The sequence below is a fragment of the Periplaneta americana genome, unplaced genomic scaffold (genome assembly GCF_040183065.1).
Source record: "Periplaneta americana isolate PAMFEO1 unplaced genomic scaffold, P.americana_PAMFEO1_priV1 scaffold_22, whole genome shotgun sequence".
Lineage (NCBI taxonomy): Eukaryota > Metazoa > Arthropoda > Insecta > Blattodea > Blattidae > Periplaneta > Periplaneta americana.
The window spans coordinates 2,299,443-2,319,518 of NW_027185503.1; the positions used below are offsets into that span (position 1 = coordinate 2,299,443).

The 20,076-nt window shown below is 34.7% G+C and overlaps 1 pseudogene; it reads left to right on the forward strand.

Moving 5' to 3' along the window:
* LOC138693830 (uncharacterized protein CG3556-like) overlaps window positions 1-20,076 on the forward strand; it is a 114,403-nt pseudogene that overhangs the window by 88,857 nt on the left and 5,470 nt on the right.

The window sequence follows — 20,076 nt, forward strand, 5'->3', positions numbered from 1 at the left end:
GGCCTTCTCTTTTGTATAGCAATAATCTGTTCTTGTAAGCTGATTTTCCTAAATTGTCCAAAATATGTTTTCACTTCCATTCATTGTTGGATAATTGTACAAATTAACAATTACAAGGAAATTCATAAACTCGTAGCATTTTTCGCGCACACTACAGCATCACACGTGTTGGAAGAGACTATAGCTACTAACATACAACCAGAACTGTTTTACGGAAGTGGGAATGGGAAATAATCTGTTAGGAAAGTGAGAACACTGCACCCACTCACGTGGTCTGTGTTGCCACATGTACATTTTACAAGTTCAGTATCACATGCTTTTGAAGAATATCAGCTCTTGTAAAGTCATACCGCTGTGGTCATACTATCATTATTGTTCAAAGCTGCAGGTGACCGATTAATTTTTTTATGTTAAAAATAATGTAATTTGGAGTACTTTCAATTTCAAATATATTTGTACAAAACTGACAACTTGGCTGTTGTCCTGTCTAGTAGACAATGAATGGAAGTGAATTTCAGGGGATCTGGGATACTAACGTAGAACTAACTACTTCCTCCTTGTTTTATATAAATCTAACTTCAACTTTCAGATATTCTCGAAAGTTTCACACCATGAATAGTAGGTTATATAAAGTGCAATGAATAATATGTTTCCTTTTATAATTAAAAAAAAAAAGTTTACATGATGTCTTTCATAGCTTTACGTTAAAACTATTTTTATTGTGCCTCCTCCTAGATGTGTTATAGTCTGGTTGAATGCAGCATCGTTAGATGGCAGTGGTAGCGAGCTTGCTGCACGACCAGTCGGTTTGTATATTTCCCGCCCATGACTGATTCAGAGGAGGATCTCCTCCCTCTCCGTTCATTTACTTGTTTTAAAACTCTGCTTCTGTCTCTCGCCGCTAGTGCGCTGTTGTCTATGTGTGCTAACTGCAGTAAAGGAGGAATGGATTGACTTTCCTCCACACAAACAATCTCACATCTTTCTCACAGTTTTCTAGTAGCACATGATTGCGCGTCGTTTAAAACTCAATCAATCGAGCGAGGTTTTCTTATAGCTGTGAACTTAAAAATTATCGAATCTTCTTCGAATTTCAAGGCAGATATTTCATTTAGTATTTACTTTCAAAAGAAGAAAAATGTGAGGAGGACGTTCCTCCCTTCCCTCCCCCGAGAAACCGCCACTGGTGGTCAGATATTCAAAGCTAGTTGATGTTGCACATATTCTATATTTCTCTTCTCTCAACATTTGTGAGTTTTTAAATAACTCTACACATAATTCTTCAATAGCATGTTGCTGTGCAGTTTCTCTTTATTTATAGTTGCTTATTGTTTCCTTACTTAACATATGATGTTAAATTGTATAAAGTCATTGACAAACAACAAGACGTTTTTGACCTACAGCATGATTTGGACAGACTATATGGAGTATCGATAATTTTCTTCTGTTAAATCTTAATAAATGTTGCTTTATGACGTATTCTAAAAATAAGACAGTTGCTCAAAATTCGTATGAAATTAATGGTGTGAAGTTATATCATTTAAGGATTTGGGTATTTATTTTACACACAACGTATGTTTTAAAATGCACTTAAATCACGTAGTAATTGATGCATATAGAAAATTAGGATTTATAATCAGAAATAGAAAAGAATTAAAAAACATAAATACTATTGATACTCTATATAAAACTCTAGTTAGGAGTAAGCTAGAGTATGCATCTGTAATATGGTCACCTCAGTTACAGTGCCATCAGATGCAAATAGAAAGGATACAGAAAATATTTTTACTTTATTTATATTTTAAAAAACATCATGTGTCGTCTTATGACAAGCAAATTTCATATAATCAGTTACTTTTTTAATTTAATTATAAAACTTTAACATCTCGACGATTAATAAATAGTCAAATTTTACTCTATAAGACTGTTAATGGTATATTGAATAACTGTGACTTTCTTAAATTCCTTCAGTTCAATGTAAAAAAAAACAGAATTACGTCATAGGCAACTTTTTGTTATTCCCATTCCTAGAACTGTTTACTTCAAGAACTCTCCCTTGTTTGTTATGTGTAATACTTACAACTCTCTGTCTTTAAACTGTGATTCTCAATTAGATTTCAGTTTAGCAGTTGAAAAATTTCATACAATATTAAAAAGAATTGTATTTTCTTAGATATTTAAATTATGAAGAAGTGTATTATAATGTTTTTACTCTAGTTTTTAAATAATTTTGCATCATTATATTGACATTTGGCACTATATTAACTGCAATACTATATTCTAGCATCTATTACCGTTATGAATATTTTCTTTCTTTCGTTTGTGTTGTTTGTTTGTTTTTTTTTTTTCTTATTATGTATTTTGTGTATGTATCTGTGTAAGCCACCTGTAATTGGAAGCCTGCTTCTGTTGGTTGTGGATTTAAATAAATAAATATTTCATATTAAAATTATGAAATTTGGGTCATTAGCGAAAGAACTCTTTGTTAGAAAATTAGAATGTCACCACTGATTACACATAAAATAGCTTCCTGTACAATTCTTTTTGCAGTTTTGAGGCAACAGAGTGGCCCAATGGACATTATGTACACACCATAGCAGGCTACAAGGAGGAGCCATCTTGTTATCATTATTGGCTGCTGTATCAGGTCCCCACACTGCCTGAACCAGCCAGTCCTCCTGGAAATAATTTTGTCACACCAGTCGGTAAGTTGAATTACTGTGAAACTGATGCTCAGATAGTATATCTTGCTCATATTTAAAAATGGTAGCAGGAAGACCATGCTAAAAGGGATGAAGTTACAGGAGAATGGAGAAAGTTACACAACGCAGAGCTGCAAGCATTATATCCTTCACCTGACATAATTAGGAACATTAAATTCAGATGTTTGAGATGGGCAGGGCATGTAGCACGTATGGGCGAATCCAGAAATGCATATAGAGTGTTAGTTGGGAGGCCAGAGGGGAAAAGACCTTTGGGGAGGCCGAGACGTAGATGGGAAGATAATATTAAAATGGATTTGAGGGAGGTGGGATATGATGGTAGAGACTGGATTAATCTTGCTCAGGATAGGGACCAATGGCAGGCTTATGTGAGGGCGGCAATGAACCTCCGGGTTCCTTAAAAGCCAGTAAGTAAGTAAGCAGGAAGACCATATTGATTTCAGTTTTTAGGATTTTTAGGTTATGTTTTTGAACATTTGAGAGAAAACAAACCTGTTTCATTCATTATACAGTACATGCTCTGGGACCTGGCATGAATAAACTCTGTTCTTATAACTCCTTTCACGACGTACATATCTTATTTTATTTTTCACATCATTTTTGACACAATCATTTACACCCCACCTCTGGCTACTAGCAACAGGCGTCTATAATGAACACCGATCAAAATACCCCTCATTTCTCGTGAAAAACAACTGAATAGACTACAGTGGACTATAGTGGACTTTATGTTGTCAGCAAACAGCTGTATACATTAAGAAGATTGATTATTATTGACACATTCATTCATAGTGTTCTGCCCAAGGGCAAGTCTTTCAATTCAATTTATTAAGTCATTAAACATACAGTGATAGGCTTCGTCACAATACAGAAGGGAGGAGAAAAAACATAGATTACATTTGAAAATACACATATAATTGAAAACAGTAAAGTTTAATTAGAATGAAAACACAAAACATTTTGAAACTCTAAAATTAATGAAAACACTTCACTCCTAATGTAATAATTGTAACTAAATGTAAATAACTTTATTTATTAGAAAACAATTTCGTATGAATTTATGTTAAGAAACTCATCTACAGAGTAGAAAGGATTAATTAAAAGCCAATTATAAAATCTAGCTTAGAAACTATTGGTTGGTAACTTATAATATTGACTGGGAAGCTTATTATGTAATTTCATCCCCATGCCAGAAAAATTTATACTAGTTTTATGTAATCTACAATATGGAATATTAATTTGTTCACTATTTCTAATTTCATGATCATGTATATTGGCTATTAATGAGTAATTGTCTATATTTTGTCGAGTACAAACCCAGCATTCTCCAGTCCTTCCTACTTTCTTCCTTTCTCTTTGTCTCCTCATATGATCCATATATCTCAATGTCGTCTGTCATCTGATATCTTCTTCTGCTCTGAACTCCTCCCGTTCACCATTCCTTCCAGTACATCCTTCAGTAGGCAGTTTCTTCTCAGCCAGTGACCCAGCCAATTTCTTTTCCTCTTTCTGATCAGTTCCAGAATCATTCTTTCTTCATTCACTGTTTCCAACACAGCTTCGGTTCTTACTCTGTCTGTCCATTTCACATGCTCCATCCTTCTCCATATCCACATTTCAAATGCTTCTATTCGCTTCTCTTCGCTTCATCGTAATGTCCATGTTTCTACCCCCATACATGTTTCTGCTGCACTCCACACAAAGCACTTCACTTCCAGAGATCCGCAGAAGGTGCTCCTTTCTCTATTAAAAGCTTCCTTTGCCATTCTTATTCTCCTTTTGACTTTTAGCATATTGTACTTCTAAATATTTCTTCACAATTAGATCGTTACAACAGTTTCTCAACAGCAGTATCTTAAAGACAATATATTTTGTCCATTTTCATTCCTACAGAATAATATTTTTTGGGGAAATTCAGCAGATAGTAAAAATATAGCCTTTTCTTATTACCAAAAAGAGCAATTAGAATAGGTAATATTTGGAACAAAGGCTAGAGAATCATATAGACCTTTTTTTTTTTTAATGAGAGATTCTGACCTTAACAAATCAGTTGAAGCATTCAGAGCTAAAGTGAATCAAGTCACAAATATTCATAAATTGAATTTAAATCGTTTTCTGATTATCTGAAGTTGGATCTTTTCCGAGGAGTAATGGATGAAGTCCTAATTCCAAGCATTTGCCGGTAGGTGACACCAGTCACTTTTGGCTCAGATTATTTGTTCACGATGTTCTGAGCCATATTGGATCAAGTCAACAGAGCGTTGCATCAATTAACATCACAATATTATGTATGTTTTATAAATCTAGAATTTGAGAATGAAGCAATAAAATTATTGCTAGTCAAATTAGATAATCCACTAGAGCAAGTCAACTTTAAGTCCTATTATCTCAAAACTACGTCTCATGGACTTGATCCACTTTAGCCCTGAACGCCTTATATATACTTCTTAATAAATTTCCTCTTATGTAATAAAGAAAATTTTCCAACTAATCCAGCCATATATAGTATATATACTCGCAGAAAGAATGATTTTCATATACCATCGTCATATTTATAATGCTATGAAAGGGGAGTACTGGTATGTTACATGGCAGTAAAAATTTTTAATAGTCTTTCTGAAGACATTATGAATCATAACCAAAATCCTGCATTATTTAAGGTAAAACTAAAAAAAATACTTAATATCTCACACTTTCTATTCTGTAGATGAATTGTTGACATTTCACAGTACTGTGTAAATATTTAATATTATTAAATGGTAAACATATTTCATTGTATAATATGTTACTTGTTTATCCTCTTCAAAATGCTCCCCTTCACCAGCTTTCTGACCGGTTTCTCAAAAATGTGGATAAGTTAATTAAAAGTTCAGTGAAGGAAATTTTATGTTTGCCAGGAGACACGCCCGACGCGATGTTGTACACAGAACGTAAATATAAAGGTCTCAGCCTTTTCAATGCTCAATGGAAGCATATTTACAGCATCTGAATATTTGCGACACATTATTGAGAACCTCGAATCCTCTTGTCGTTTCTACAAGGAACATAGCAGCAGAAGAGAAAGTCTGTTCAAGGAAGTTAAAAATTCCACCTGAAGATCTGGATATAAGTAACATCAATGTCCATAAACTACGACAAAATCTTAGGAAACAAGAGTACGATAAATGGTGTGCGCTTCCTCATAAAGGAAAAGGTGTTATTATATTTCAAGAATATACTCCCGGAAATAAATGGATTTTTTCTAAGGAGGATCTGTCTTCCTCTGAATGGCGGGACGCAATTAAGATGAATGCTAATGTAGCATCAGTGAGAAGTCTTCATGGGAGATCCTTGGACGGTTACCGTTGCAGATACTGCAACGAGATTGAAACCTTAGCACACGTCCTAGGATCCTGTCAGCATGGAGAACTCCTAAGAAATTCACGCCCTCATAATATCCGAAAACTAATAGCACAGGCCCTTAGAAAAAGATCCTTCGAGGTCCATGAAGAGGTGCACTGCTTTGGGTCTGAAGGCGGCAGAATTAGAAGAGCGGACATCGTGGCTCTAGACAAGACTAATAGTAAAGCCTTTATACTGGACCCAACTGCTAGATTTGAGATGAGTCAGACCCAACCATCTAAGGTTAACAAAGAGAAACAACATATTTATGAGCCTACTATTCCGAATTTTCGTGAAAAATATCAGATGGAAGGCACCTGGGAAGTACATGGTTTAATGATTGGAGTAAGGGGCACCATCCCACGATCAACTGTAAACACTATCAAAACATTTGGAATCCATGATATCATTCCAAAAATAATTACTTCTAGCATTAAAGGGTCTGTGGCAATTCTGGAAAATCATTTATATGGAATATCATAATTTCCCCCCTTTCTATCAGTTAGTGTGTGATTGTTACAATATATGTACAAATTTATTAATTCTTAAATTTAAGCTCTGAGTTCACATTTCAATTTGACTCATCTATTCACTGTAATCGTTATTATTCTTATATGTGCATTATTCTGTGTTTTTGGCAACCCAGGATGCCTGGGCAGACTATTTTTTGGAAATAAATTACATATTATATAGTTTTAATTTTGTATATATATCATATTAGCATCCATCCAGAAAACTTGTAACCTTACAGCCACTTCAGGTTCAATGTCACTCCTAATGCTAAAACCTATATTTCCATAAAAGTGTGCTACTCATATCAGAATCACCATTAACAACTTTCAAAACAGTAGTGTCGTCTGCTAAGATAATAATTTTCCCTGGAATGCAGCTGGTAAATCATTGACATCAACAATAAAAAGAAATGCACACAAAATTGAGCTTTGAGAAAGTTCAACATTGAGAGTAGGCCTGTACTGGGAAGGTATTTTCTCCTCAAATTCAACAACTTACTGCCTATTCATAAGATAACCATTCTACTAAGGAAATCTCGTTTCCTTTATACCATAAAATATAAGTTTATTCTTGACGGCCTTATCTCTACCAGGTTAAATAAATAAATACTAAATAAATAAGTAAATACTAAATATCATAAATAGAGACAGTCAAAATTCTTGAATTAAAGGGGCTAAAATTCTTGATTAAAAAGGATAAAAATTCTTGAGTAAACCTGAAATTTTCACTCTGTTTTATTAAATTATTATGTTGCTTAAGATAATTGACAATTATAATTATATATTCAAAGCTTTACGTTGACAACAATTCTAAGATACTTAACATTATTTAACATTCATAGTTATTAAACACTACTCAAACTCTCACAGATTACATCCCAATACCAAAAAAACTGACAAATTTATCAAAAGTGAATTACATAAAAATAATAAAAACAATATTACTAGTACAAAACCTGAAATATTTCATCAAAATTTTACTTCCAAAGAATTAACTCTAGCTTTACAAAATTTAAAAACCAAGAAATCTCCTGGCCCCGATAACATTCATTCCGAATTTTTTAAACATCTGGGGGAAAAAGCCAAGTCTGTACTTTTATCCATTTTCAATTTATCATGGAACACCTCAGTTCCTGCAGCTTGGAAAAAAGCAATCATTGTACCAATTCACAAAAAAGGGAAACCTGCTCATGATGTTAATAGTTATCGACCAATAGCACTATTAAGCATGATAGCAAAAACCATGGAGTCCATGATCTCCAACAGATTAACTTGGTATTTAGAATCCCAAAATCTTTTATCACCAAGGCTTTCGACAACTACACCCTACCAATGAACAAGTCATACGCCTCGGCCAAGAAATAAAAGACAGTTTTAACAAGAAAGAAGATACCTTGGCAATATTTATTGACTTTCAGCTAGCATATGACTCTGTTTGGAGAAATAAATTATTACTAAAACTCCAGAAATTAGGTATCTCCAGCAATATGTTCAGATGGATATCAGAATTCCTTAGTCAACGATTCATTGCCACTAAATTCAATAACTCACTTTCTAGTTACAGACAAACATATCGAGGTCTACCTCAGGGCGCTGTCCTCAGCACAACTTTATTCAATATTTATATAAATGACTTACCCTCCCTATTAGAGGAATCAAACATGAAAACAGCACTATTTGCAGATGATATAGTTTTGTGGACTTCCGGATCTTACAGACATAGAGACAAAATTCAAAATTCTGCTCTTAAAGCTCTAAATCAACTACATGAATGGAATACATCAAATTTGATGACACTTAATTTAAGCAAAAATAACTACCAAATATTTTCACTCGGTAAAAAAGAAAGAGAATTCAATATCCAATACAATGGCCAACACCTTCCTAGGACTTATGAATCCAAATATCTTGGAGTTATTTTCGATAGTAAGTTAACATGGAGCAACCATTTGAAATACATTTCTGAAAAAGCTCGTAAAAGATTCTCCCTTCTAAAAAGACTAGCAGGAAAGAAATGGGGATGCTCTAGGAATACTTTGACCACTACATACAAAATGTTTATACAGCCAGTGCTGACATACTGCGGAGAAACTTTAATTACTTCACCTTTCATAAACGAAATAGAATATGTTCAAAACCAAGCTCTCAGACTCCTTACTGGTGGAATCAAAACAACTCCAATAGATTCTATGGGATTCCTCACTAATATTAACAGCATCAAAATGACAATAGAAGAAAAAGCACTGATTCAGTATGAAAAACTTATTAGATTACCAGGAAACAATTGGCATTCATACAGTCCTCTCTGTAGATTGAAAACTCAAAAAAGTTTCATATCCATTGTTCAAGAATTAAAACAGAAAATCAATATCCTGAATTTAAAAGAAAACCTACAAATTAAACCAAACCCTTTAACTCTATTAAATATAGAATATAATCTAAATTTAACAGAAGAAATACTGAAATCAGAAGTAAACACTGAAATGCTGAAACAATTGTCTTTAGAGACAATTAATATCTGATACCCTCCACAAAACTGGCTTCATTTATACACTGACGGATCCTTGATCTCCAGAGAACAAGGTGCCGGTGCAGGTGTTACGTGCTGTCTCTTCTCACTTTATAGATCTCTTGGGTATGGAACAACAAGTTTTGATGGAGAAATCATTGCAATAAGTGAATGTCTCAGGAATCTTCTATGCCACATCAGTAAATTAAAAAATGCAGTTATATTGTCAGACTCCAAAGCAGCTATTCTATCAATAGTCTCTAAACACACACCTTCATCTCAAACAGCAGAAATAACTAAAATGCTCTCTCAATTAATATCACTCAATAAAAGAATTGTATTCCAATGGATACCATCCCATTGTGGAATCCTGGGAAATGAGAATGCGAACGCTTTAGCAAAGAAGGGCAGCACTGCTACTTACAGACCTGTTACTAAATCTACGTATTACTCTGTAAAAAGATTTATTAAATCTACATACTTAGACTTCAACAAACAAAATTTGATAACACAATCCCATGGGAAAAAATGGAACTCTATGCATCAAAATCCACAGTTAATTCCCGATTTACCACGAAAATCGTCTGTAGCTGCATTTAGATTGGCAACAGGCCATGATTGTTTGGCCAAACACCTGCATAGAATTGGAATATATCAGTCCCCTAACTGTCCATTGTGCAACTCAAACCAAGAAATGGATTCGGAACACCTCAAAATCTGTGCTTCAGTGGCTGGTCATGATAATATCTTTGAAAAATATTGGAGTGCAAGAGGTCAAATGACTTTATTGTCAAACGCCTGGCATTAGAAAACAACAACAACAACATTCATAGTTATACGCAGACAACAGTTCTAAGTTTGTCATTGTAAGGTTTGTTCTTCTATTTGTTAGCACACACGAGAACTGTGAAAAAAAACTTTCCCAGTCAACATTAGAAACTGGAACCCATATAGCTTGGAGTGCTCCATCCACAAAATCACTCTGATCTTCATGTAACAACAGCAAACCTTCTCGCACTGAAAGTCCAGGACTATTTTTAACTATGTGCATTTTTCAAACAGAACTTCTAAAATTTCCAGATTTAGATAATGTATTTATTAATTGCAGAAAAATTGCTTCTTTTCGCGAATAACAGCAGAAAATATGCTAAATTCGCGATTCATAGGATTTTTGCGATTTTTCGCGAGCATTTCGCGAGTTGAAACGTGTAAGTATGTGATTATTTTTACGTGAACCATGTTTTAAACTATGTTTATTTGGTTTTTAGGTTTCTCGCGATTTTGCAAGTCACGAATTTTGACTATCTCTAATCATGAGGCAAGCGATCAAATGCCTTACACAAATCACATAAACAAGTCAGCAAATTCTGTTTTAATTCAAGGATATTGGTATTGAAAACCTATAGAACAACATTTTCTACCATTATGGTAGTTGATTTGCCATATCTAAATCTGCCTAAAACCAACGTATTGCTCATGAAGCAAATTATTTTCTTCAAAATATGTAAAAACTGTCTATTCATGACATCCTCTAATGCTTTGGATAATTGTTCAAATTATATACCACAGTCTAATAGATACAGTCACGCAACTTATACGTATAAAATATGCCAACATTTGACAGCTGGCGCGACAGTAGCCCTCTAGCGGCAGGCAAGTTAAAAGTGTGCACACGACATATGATAACACATCAGAAAACGGGTTTTGCGTAATTTATTATATATTTTTATGCTATACAATAAGTGTATATGGTTCTTATTAATTCTACTTCAGAATCCTGGAAGAATTTCACACGCAGTTAATCTACAAGTTTCAGAAGCTGGGAATAAACGTAATTCTTTCTGCTCCTTACAACTGAATCATGGCCCTGATCATGTATCATGGTTTGAAATAATATAATTGTTCGTGCGTGGTCGGTTAATTCAGTTCATTCCTAAATATATTTATGAATCATTGGAACTTTGTATTTCCTGTGAGAAGAGTAAAAATTAGTAGCTTCAAAATTGTAGGGCATATCGCGTGGTGAACTCTTCTCCCCATTTCCTGAGAAATTAACGATTTTGCATACCGCAAATTGGGGTAAACTCGGCCGCTGAGATAAACTTGAAAATAAAGAAAAGAGGAGGATTTAAACATTAATATGAAGTTAATTATTTTTCCATTTCTTAAGAACCGGTATTTCCTTTATTATTTTGAGTCACAAATAGTGCTGATGTATGGTTTAAATTTTTATGCCAAGTTTACAGCATTTGACATTACATTTCCAGTTTTCACACATAATGCCCAATTTTAACTTATCCTACCTATATAATACGTAATTTACATGCACTTACTGTTAATATGACGTAGGTGAAAACAAGTAAATGAACACACAATTTTGTTGAAAAAATTGTAACTTCAATTAACCCAGAAAATGTAGGCCTAATTTTATTTTCAGAGCAGAAGTGGTGTAAGTCAAAAATGGGTAATGAGGGGTTAAAGTAAACATTCTGTAAAATACAGCGCAAAGTGGCAGTTAATATTGAATGTATTTAAACTATTAATAGTCAGTGAATAGCACGAAGGATATATTAATTGCTACTTTGCGCTGTATTTTACAGAATTTTTACTGTAAACCTCATTACCTGATTTTGACTTATACCATTTCTGCACTGAACGGCTCAAATAATCACTGGGAATGTACAATCAACACCAATAACAGTCATGCAAATTATTACAGAAAAGATTGCTTTTTATATTAAATTTAAAAAGGCTCTTTTATTTCTTGAGAACCTAATACGTCTGCCACATGAATCTACACCAACACATCAGAAATTTAAAGACACAGTCTGGATTTATTCAAGAAGTGAATATTTTGCAAAAGGATTACTATACTCCATGAAATCTTGCAAAATTAACACCATGATACCTACTTGAATGCTATATAACATTCAACTTTTGAAAAATATAAAGAAAAAAGCACGAATACAAAAATTATGGAATTACTTGCATTAAAAACTGTAGATATATTATCCAAAATCGGAATGGTTACACATTTACACATATGATCTCTGCAAAAAATAATACAATGTAATAGGTATTTACTTTGTTTTTATTTAAACTGTCCTTCCTGACATACAAATAGGTAACTGATAAATAATAAATGTTTTAACGAACAAAATACGTAGGGTACCTACAACGTGGATTATTGGTTATGACTGAGTTACGATTTTCTCTTGGTCTTTAGGGAATCTGAGGAACAACAAATTCGGAGATTTAAACTTGTTGTTACTGCAATTTTCGTCATTGCACACATTGCCTTTATTCCGACGCATGATTAAAACGTTATTATAACATCTCGCATCCCTTTAAATCACGTGCTGGCTGTATCACCCCTATGACCAGTGCCTTGCCTGCCGCTTGGGCGCTAGTGTCGCGAATGTTGGCAAAAAAAGTGTTGAAGTTGCGCGACTGTATATATTAGACTGTGTTATATACTTAAGTAAATAAGGATATTATAATGTATCGGGTACCCATATATTCAGATACAGTAGTAATATGACTTCAAAACTGTTAAAATTCCATTCTGTTACAATAAATTTGCCAGTACAGTAATTAACTGAAGTGTATAAAGTATTTTAATTGTTTAATAGAATTTGAATTGAAATTCTAACCAAAATTATTTACAGACATACTGCTGCAAAATTCTTCATAAATATGTTCGAAATAATGTAAACACAAAGTTTTAATCAGCGAAAAGAACATCCTGATTTCTTCAGAGTTTGTACGACAAGATTCTGTGAGAAGTGACAGAGTATATTTTGAAAAGCAATATGACTTTAACCCTACAAGAGGCTATTTAGCATCAGTATTACACTGTGGAAACATGCTTATGTATAGTTTATTTTGACAAATTAGATTTCGTTATTAGAAAACTGACCATATTTGATAGTACGGAAAATTGAAATTACTTCAGACTTCGTTAATAATAGTATTGCTTCCTCATCACTTAATGTTTTGTTTTGGTAATGCATTCTATCATTGTAAATGTAGAATAATTGAACATAAATACTGAGTGGGGCAGATGAAAGTAGCCCACCTTCTGTTTGAATCGGAATGTGATATTTTGACTGCTTGAAATTCCATTATTGTATTCTATCATAGAGGAAGTGCAAAGAAAGCTTGCCCATTTGACTGATGCGCAGAGAACGATATTTGGTCCTCGTGCCGCCATGCTCGTTACAGGGCTGATAAGAATCACCTAATGCTGATTACAGGGCGCATTCGAAAGTGCGGTCTTGAGCCGTTTGTATTGTGGAGTGTTGCTGTGCAGAGCGGGTAGAAGCCACCGTGTGCTTTACATATTCTGCATTTTATCCCTGATATCAGGAGTTTTATATAGTTCAAAGTGTGTTTGTTAAATAACAGAGTTCTGTATAACATTCTATGCACTTAACAATGCCCCCATTTCGCTCTAAATTAGGAAGTGCTAATAAAATGTTACACAGTCAAACTAGAGAATTGTTTATAAAGTTTATAAATTTATGAAAAACGAAACAGGCTTTGCTCGTAACATAAGGAGTATATACAGATTAAAATAAACCGACCATAGTACCCTAGTTACCGGAACATTACATAGTATTAGTGTTTTATTACAATGTCAAATATCACTAATTACACTTATAACATCTTTGTCATTTCATTCATTGATTTTATGTGTAAAAAAATTCGTGCTTCTGTATTTTCAAAGGTTATATACAGTATTTCTTATAACATCTTTAGCATTTCATTTAGTGATTTTATATGTAATAAAAATGTGTGCTTCTGTATTTTCAATAATTACATATTTCTTACAACATCTTTGTCATTTCATTCAGTGATTTTATGTGTAAAAAAATTCGTGCTTCTGTATTTTCAACAATGTTATGTTATTAGTTGCTCTGCAATAAGGTTTACGTTACGTTACACGTGCTGTGATAAATCTCACTTGAATCATCAAGCCAGCAGACGACTGAGAACTGTTGACAGTTTGTCAATCGAATTGAAGCGAGGTCGAGTGCACCCGAACGTTTCCGAAAGTTCGCGCAGCTTTCCGTGGCAAGCTCTTTTTGCATCTACTCTATCATAACGAAATGAGTAAACAGCTACAATAATGGACAATTTTATGCAATAATCGATTGTTGGCATTCTGCAAAATGATTTACTCGATTCAAGAAAGAGTGGAAATTGTGGAAGCTTATGTGAGAACAGGTTCGATTAAGGAAACTTACGAAATTTTCAGGGACAAGTTTTCTGGATAGAGGACAACCGGCAAAGAGAGCAATAGAGGGTTTGGTAAAAAAGTGACTAAGATCTGTTCAAAATGTGAAAAGATAAAGTGTTACTTCAATTCGCACACCAGAAGTTATTGAGGGCATCCGCCAGAGGACTATTGCATAAAATTGTCCATTGTTGTAGTTGTTTACTCATTTCATTATGATACGATATGATAGAACACAATAATGGAAATATCGCATTTACATTCAAATGGGAGGCAGGCTACTTTTATCTATGCCACACTGTACATTTTGCTGTATAATCATCACACTTGAAAATTCGGTTATGAAATTGTTTTTCTTTCTCCTAGTCTTTATTAAAGAAAAGATTTTTTTTTTTTTTTTGAGTTCACTGTACCCTTTATAACTGTATATTTTTTTAACTTCACAATTATTACTTTTCTTTTCAAAGAAGCTCGTTAATGTAGAGCCTGATTTTAAACTTGTGGCAACTGCGCGAAAGACGAATTGGCAACCACTTATATGTACTCGCCCAAGAGTCTTGCTGAGGGGTGTTTGAACAGTACGCTCTACGAGTAAGCAGTCACCCATACACACAGAACCCTCCACTCCGAAGCCTCAGAAAGAAGCTCGCACATGTTGGTGCCATGAGATTGAGATCGGGCTCCACCTAGTTCAAGGTTTCATTTGAACAGTTATTTCTCCAAATTATGTATAGAGTTGGGAGTCCGAGGACACCCTTTAATTTCGGAGACAGAAGGGAAAATGTAAAATCTCTAAGTACCCCAGGAAAGAATAGGTGAAGGTGCTAACATTTGCTAGTATTTTTGGATTGTGGCCGCCATCTTAGAGCAAGGTCACATATTTTAAATGGTAAGGGCATATCAAATGAGACTAAAATGGAATTCATTGCTGTAATCAGATTTGCCATATTAAGTTATGTTCAAAAGTTATTAACACAGAAATTTGAAATTACTGGTTACAGTATTGACGAAAGAGAAAAAGATAAGATTTATCCTGGTATCTGGAGAACGCAGATGCCATATCATATCTGTAGATTTCAATTCCCGATATCCAGAAATTTAGAGCAACTGGAACTGTTCAAAAGAAGCCAAGTATAGTCAGGATCAGTTTACTTAATACCCTAAGGGTGAAACCTAACCACTTTTCCCCTATAACTACATATGCTAGTGAATTATAGTGATTTTCTAGCTCTCAGATTGAATTTTCTTTTACCAACTTCGTTTCGAATTTCGGGTACTGACAAGTACTACAACTGGTAGTTATTTTCTAACTGTTATTTGGTAGCAATAATTTTAGTTTGCAGTATAGGAAACTGATGAAAATGCAAGTAAAGAAATACATTTTTAGTTTAGCTCTCATGAATCGTAAACTCTTTAGTCAAAACAATAAATTTCATGACAAAATACATTTTAATATTAATCATACTAGTCCTAATAACTAACATAATATGCGAGAAGTCCAGGAAGAAAACGTATTATTTAATAAATTATTGAATCATTTAGGAACACCTCCCAACATAAAGATGAGATGTGGTAAATATAAGCAAGACATTGTTATTGTTAATATATTATTATTATTATTATTATTATTATTATTATTATTATTATTATTATTATTATTTCAGTACGTAGCATTGTGATTTTACCCTCTTTGGTGATATAACACTGAAGAGATGACCAAATTAGACTTTTAGGAACTACACTGACGTGATCCTCACTTTAGCAGTTGGTCAAAAACAGCAACCGATGAGAGACTCAACACTAGTCTTGGCCTCATTTGCCAATAGTCCAAAATGCAGTACATTGACATCTTTCGGCAGAAAGTGGTATCAATCAGTTAAATATTGTGTGAATTCTTCATACCAAAGAATGGCACCTGTTCAAGGTCCAAATGCTGCAGAAACTATCAGAGAATGAACCTGATAGATGTGTCGAATTCTGCAAGACCAATGTTGAGGTTTTCAGCCAACTGCTATGTGGCTTGTCTTGAACAGTCCCAGTTGTTCTAAATTTAGATACAGTTCGGCCAGCCATTCCTGGCTGGTGGGATGTGTGTGACAAATTTGAAGTGAGTCTGACCTAGCATGTGACTTACCCGTAGCTGATCCTTCCGTCCGCCCGCCTCCAAGAAGGTTGAGGGACTGTGAGTACAGCCAGTGCAGTGGAACAGTTGAGCGCCTGCAGTTAATGAAGTCGAACGAAATGTTCGGAATATTTACACATAAGTTCTACGCTAAAATAATTGTTTCTTTTTCACTTATAAATATTATACACACAGTTTTACACTAAAACACATATCTCTTTTTCACTTGCACAGAGATATTTAGACATCCACCAAAATACATATGGAACATTTGCACTAGTAAAGAATAAACTGTTCACTCCAATTCTTCTATCCCTGATATTGCTCCGTCTTCTGACTCGCTGTCATTACTATCACTGCTATCATTAACTGTAAATGCTATTCTTTAGATAGCATCTTCTACCAAACCTTCCATTTCGAAATAATCAGGTTCAACTTTTTCTGAATGGCAGCAAACATTTTTCCACTTATCTACTCCAATTTCTTCAAAGCTTTGCCGACATAATGCCATAACATCGGCTATCTTGAATGTAGTGTTTCTACTGGCTACCCACTGTTTTGCGTCAGCCCAAATCATCTCTAAAGGGTTCAAATCTGGTTGGTATGGTGGTAGTCTCAGGACACTGTGACCATGTTCCTCCATTATTGAATCTATGAGATATTTCTTATGTTGGGGTTTGTGCCAAGTTATTAAATCATAAAGCTCGGTCTTAAGCATATTTTCTGTGTACTCAATGCCATTGCTTGTAAGCCATGCTTTCATATCATCTTTCCGAGTGTTTGATGTGAGTGGTTTATTAATCTGTACATTGTGGTAGGAAGCATTATCTACCACTAACACGGTATTCGGCTGTAAATTTGGTATTAATCGTTCTTTGAGCCAACGCTGGTAATTTTCAGAGTTCATGTCATTATGGTAGTCACCTGTTGACATTCCTGATGTAAAAATAAGTAGTACATTTGGAACGAAACCTGATCGGCCACCTGCATGCACGATTATTAATCTGGTGCCTTTGGATGTTGGTGCCATCAAACCTGCCGTGCTGTCATCACTCCAGTTGTTAGGTCTTGTGTGGCTACTATGGATATAAGTCTCGTCTTCATAAACAATCGGACGACCCTCTTCTCGATATTTCTTAATAGCCCATAGGTACGCTATACGCATGGACCTGATGTCATGTCGTTCAGTTAGAGCTGCTTGATTGTTTCTCGTTTTCTTCCATCTGAACCCCATATTTTTTAATATTAATTTTAAACTTGTTTTTCCACCAGAAAAATTGATTCCATCTTTCAGCTTACAAAGGAGTTTGCTTACTGTTGGTACGCATTTCTCTTCGACATAGAAGTTATAAATTGTTCGTCGAATGAAATCTGTATTGAAATTATCTATATCAGTGATCCATTTCGGAACATTGTGTTTCGAATGAAGCTCCCTGTTCTTCAGCACGTTGATAATCCTTCTCATGGATCTCTCAGACACGCAGGTCGCCGCTACAACTCTCTCCTGAACCCTCTTCAGAGGTATCAGTGTCTCTCCGGCCTCTGATTCACGCTTCATGAATGCGTGAACGTTAGAAACGACTTCACGGCATTGACTATGCAATGTCTTGGAAATAACAGGCGGCATTTCAACACGTAGCAACTTTCGTGTATCCTCACTACACTTTACACTCTCGTCACACTGTCCCCACATGGCTCCGGAAATACACTGACACTGCTCATGCGCCACGGAATGTAGGCTCGCACTGTGTGGCGAGACAACAGCGCATCGAGAATCCACCGGCCAAAAAGGAACGGCCGAACTGTATCAGGGATGTGATAGTGTTGTGTGAAATTGGTGGTCTTTCTGGACATTGAAATTTGGGCTATATTACCGCAGCTGCTTTCCCCAAACATCAGAATCACCTCAATCCTCTCCTCTTTTATCATTGTCATCTCCAGTTTACTGAAACTACTTACTACTGTTTATGGCTTTTAGAGAATCCAGATGTTCATTGCTGCCTTCACATGCCATCCTGAGCAAGATTAATCCAGTCCCTACCATCTTATTCCACCTCCCTCAAATCTACTTTAATATTATCCTCCCAAAGGTCTTTCCCCCTCCGGCCTCCCAACTAACACTCTATATGCATTTCTGGATTCACCCATACATGCTACATGCCCTGCTCATCTCAAACGTCTGGATTTAATGTTCCCAATTATGTCAGGTGAAGAATACAATGCGTACAGTTCTGCGTTGTGTAACTTTCTCCATTCTCCTGTAACTTCATTCCTCTTAGTCCAAAATATTTTCCTAAGCACCTTATTCTCAAACACCCTTATCCACTGCTGGTCTCTCAAAGTGAGAGTCCAAGTTTCACAACCATACAGAAGAACCGGTAATGTAACTGTTTTATAAATTCTAACTTTCCGCTCTTTTGAGAGCAGACTGGATGACAAAAACTTCTCAACCGAATATTAACAGGCATTTCCCATATTTAGTCTACGTTTTATTTCCTCCTGAGTGTCATTTATATTTGTTACTGTTGCTCGAAAATATTTGAATTTTTCTACCTCTTCAAAGGATAAATTTCCTATTTTTATATTTCCATTTCGTACTGTGTTCTGAAACATAACCAGTAATTTCAAATTTCTGTGTTAATTACTTTTGAACACTTATGTCAAATCTGATTACAGCAATGAATTTCTGAGAAAATTTTGGCCTTATTTGATATGCCACATGACAACCTTCAAATTAAGAAAAAATGTCACATTGATCTAAGATGGTGGCCATGTTCCGGAAATACCCCGCAGAGGTTGGCTCTGTCATCCATCCTTTCGAGAGTTGGTCAGATCTTTAATTTTCCCTTCCATCTTCGAAATAGAATGGTGTCTTGGAACTTTTTACTCACCTGGTATTATCATACAGATGAAATTGTTTTAATCAAGTTATGAAAACTTTGCTTTTGCTTTTCTCTTATAACTGAGAATTGTTTTACTAGCTATAGATAACAAAATTGGCATTTCCAAGTTAGAAAGGCTGTCTCTGTCCATAAGTACAAGAATAGTGGAGATGAATACCAATATGTAATCAGACGCACATGTAATTCTCAGTGATGTCACGTCACACAGGACTATATTAGGAGATAGAATCACAGTAGTGATTTGCCAAACACTATGTGAATCATACTGTGAATGAAGTAAAAATGAATGAATGATTACCAGCGGGGTGAAACTGAGAGAGGAGTTTCCAGTAGCAAGACTGTGCAGCCTGTTGTTTTGTTGCCTGATCACCAGAAGCGCTAAACATAAATTTTCTGATTGGATGCTAGTGGGAAATACCATTGTATACGAGATATATCTCGTAGGCAACACAGAACAACAAAATAGCAGCTATATTTCTTTTGAGACGAGAGCCTGATGACTGTTTTATAAGTTGTTTGTATGTATATGTTATTTAATTAAAAAAATATGTGAAAATTTCATCAGAACAATTATTTTATTTTATTTTAAAATATTTAAGATATATTGTATTTATACTTCTTTTTTTTAATTTTTACTTATCTTAATTAAATAACAAACACACAAAAATAATAACATTCATCTTTAAC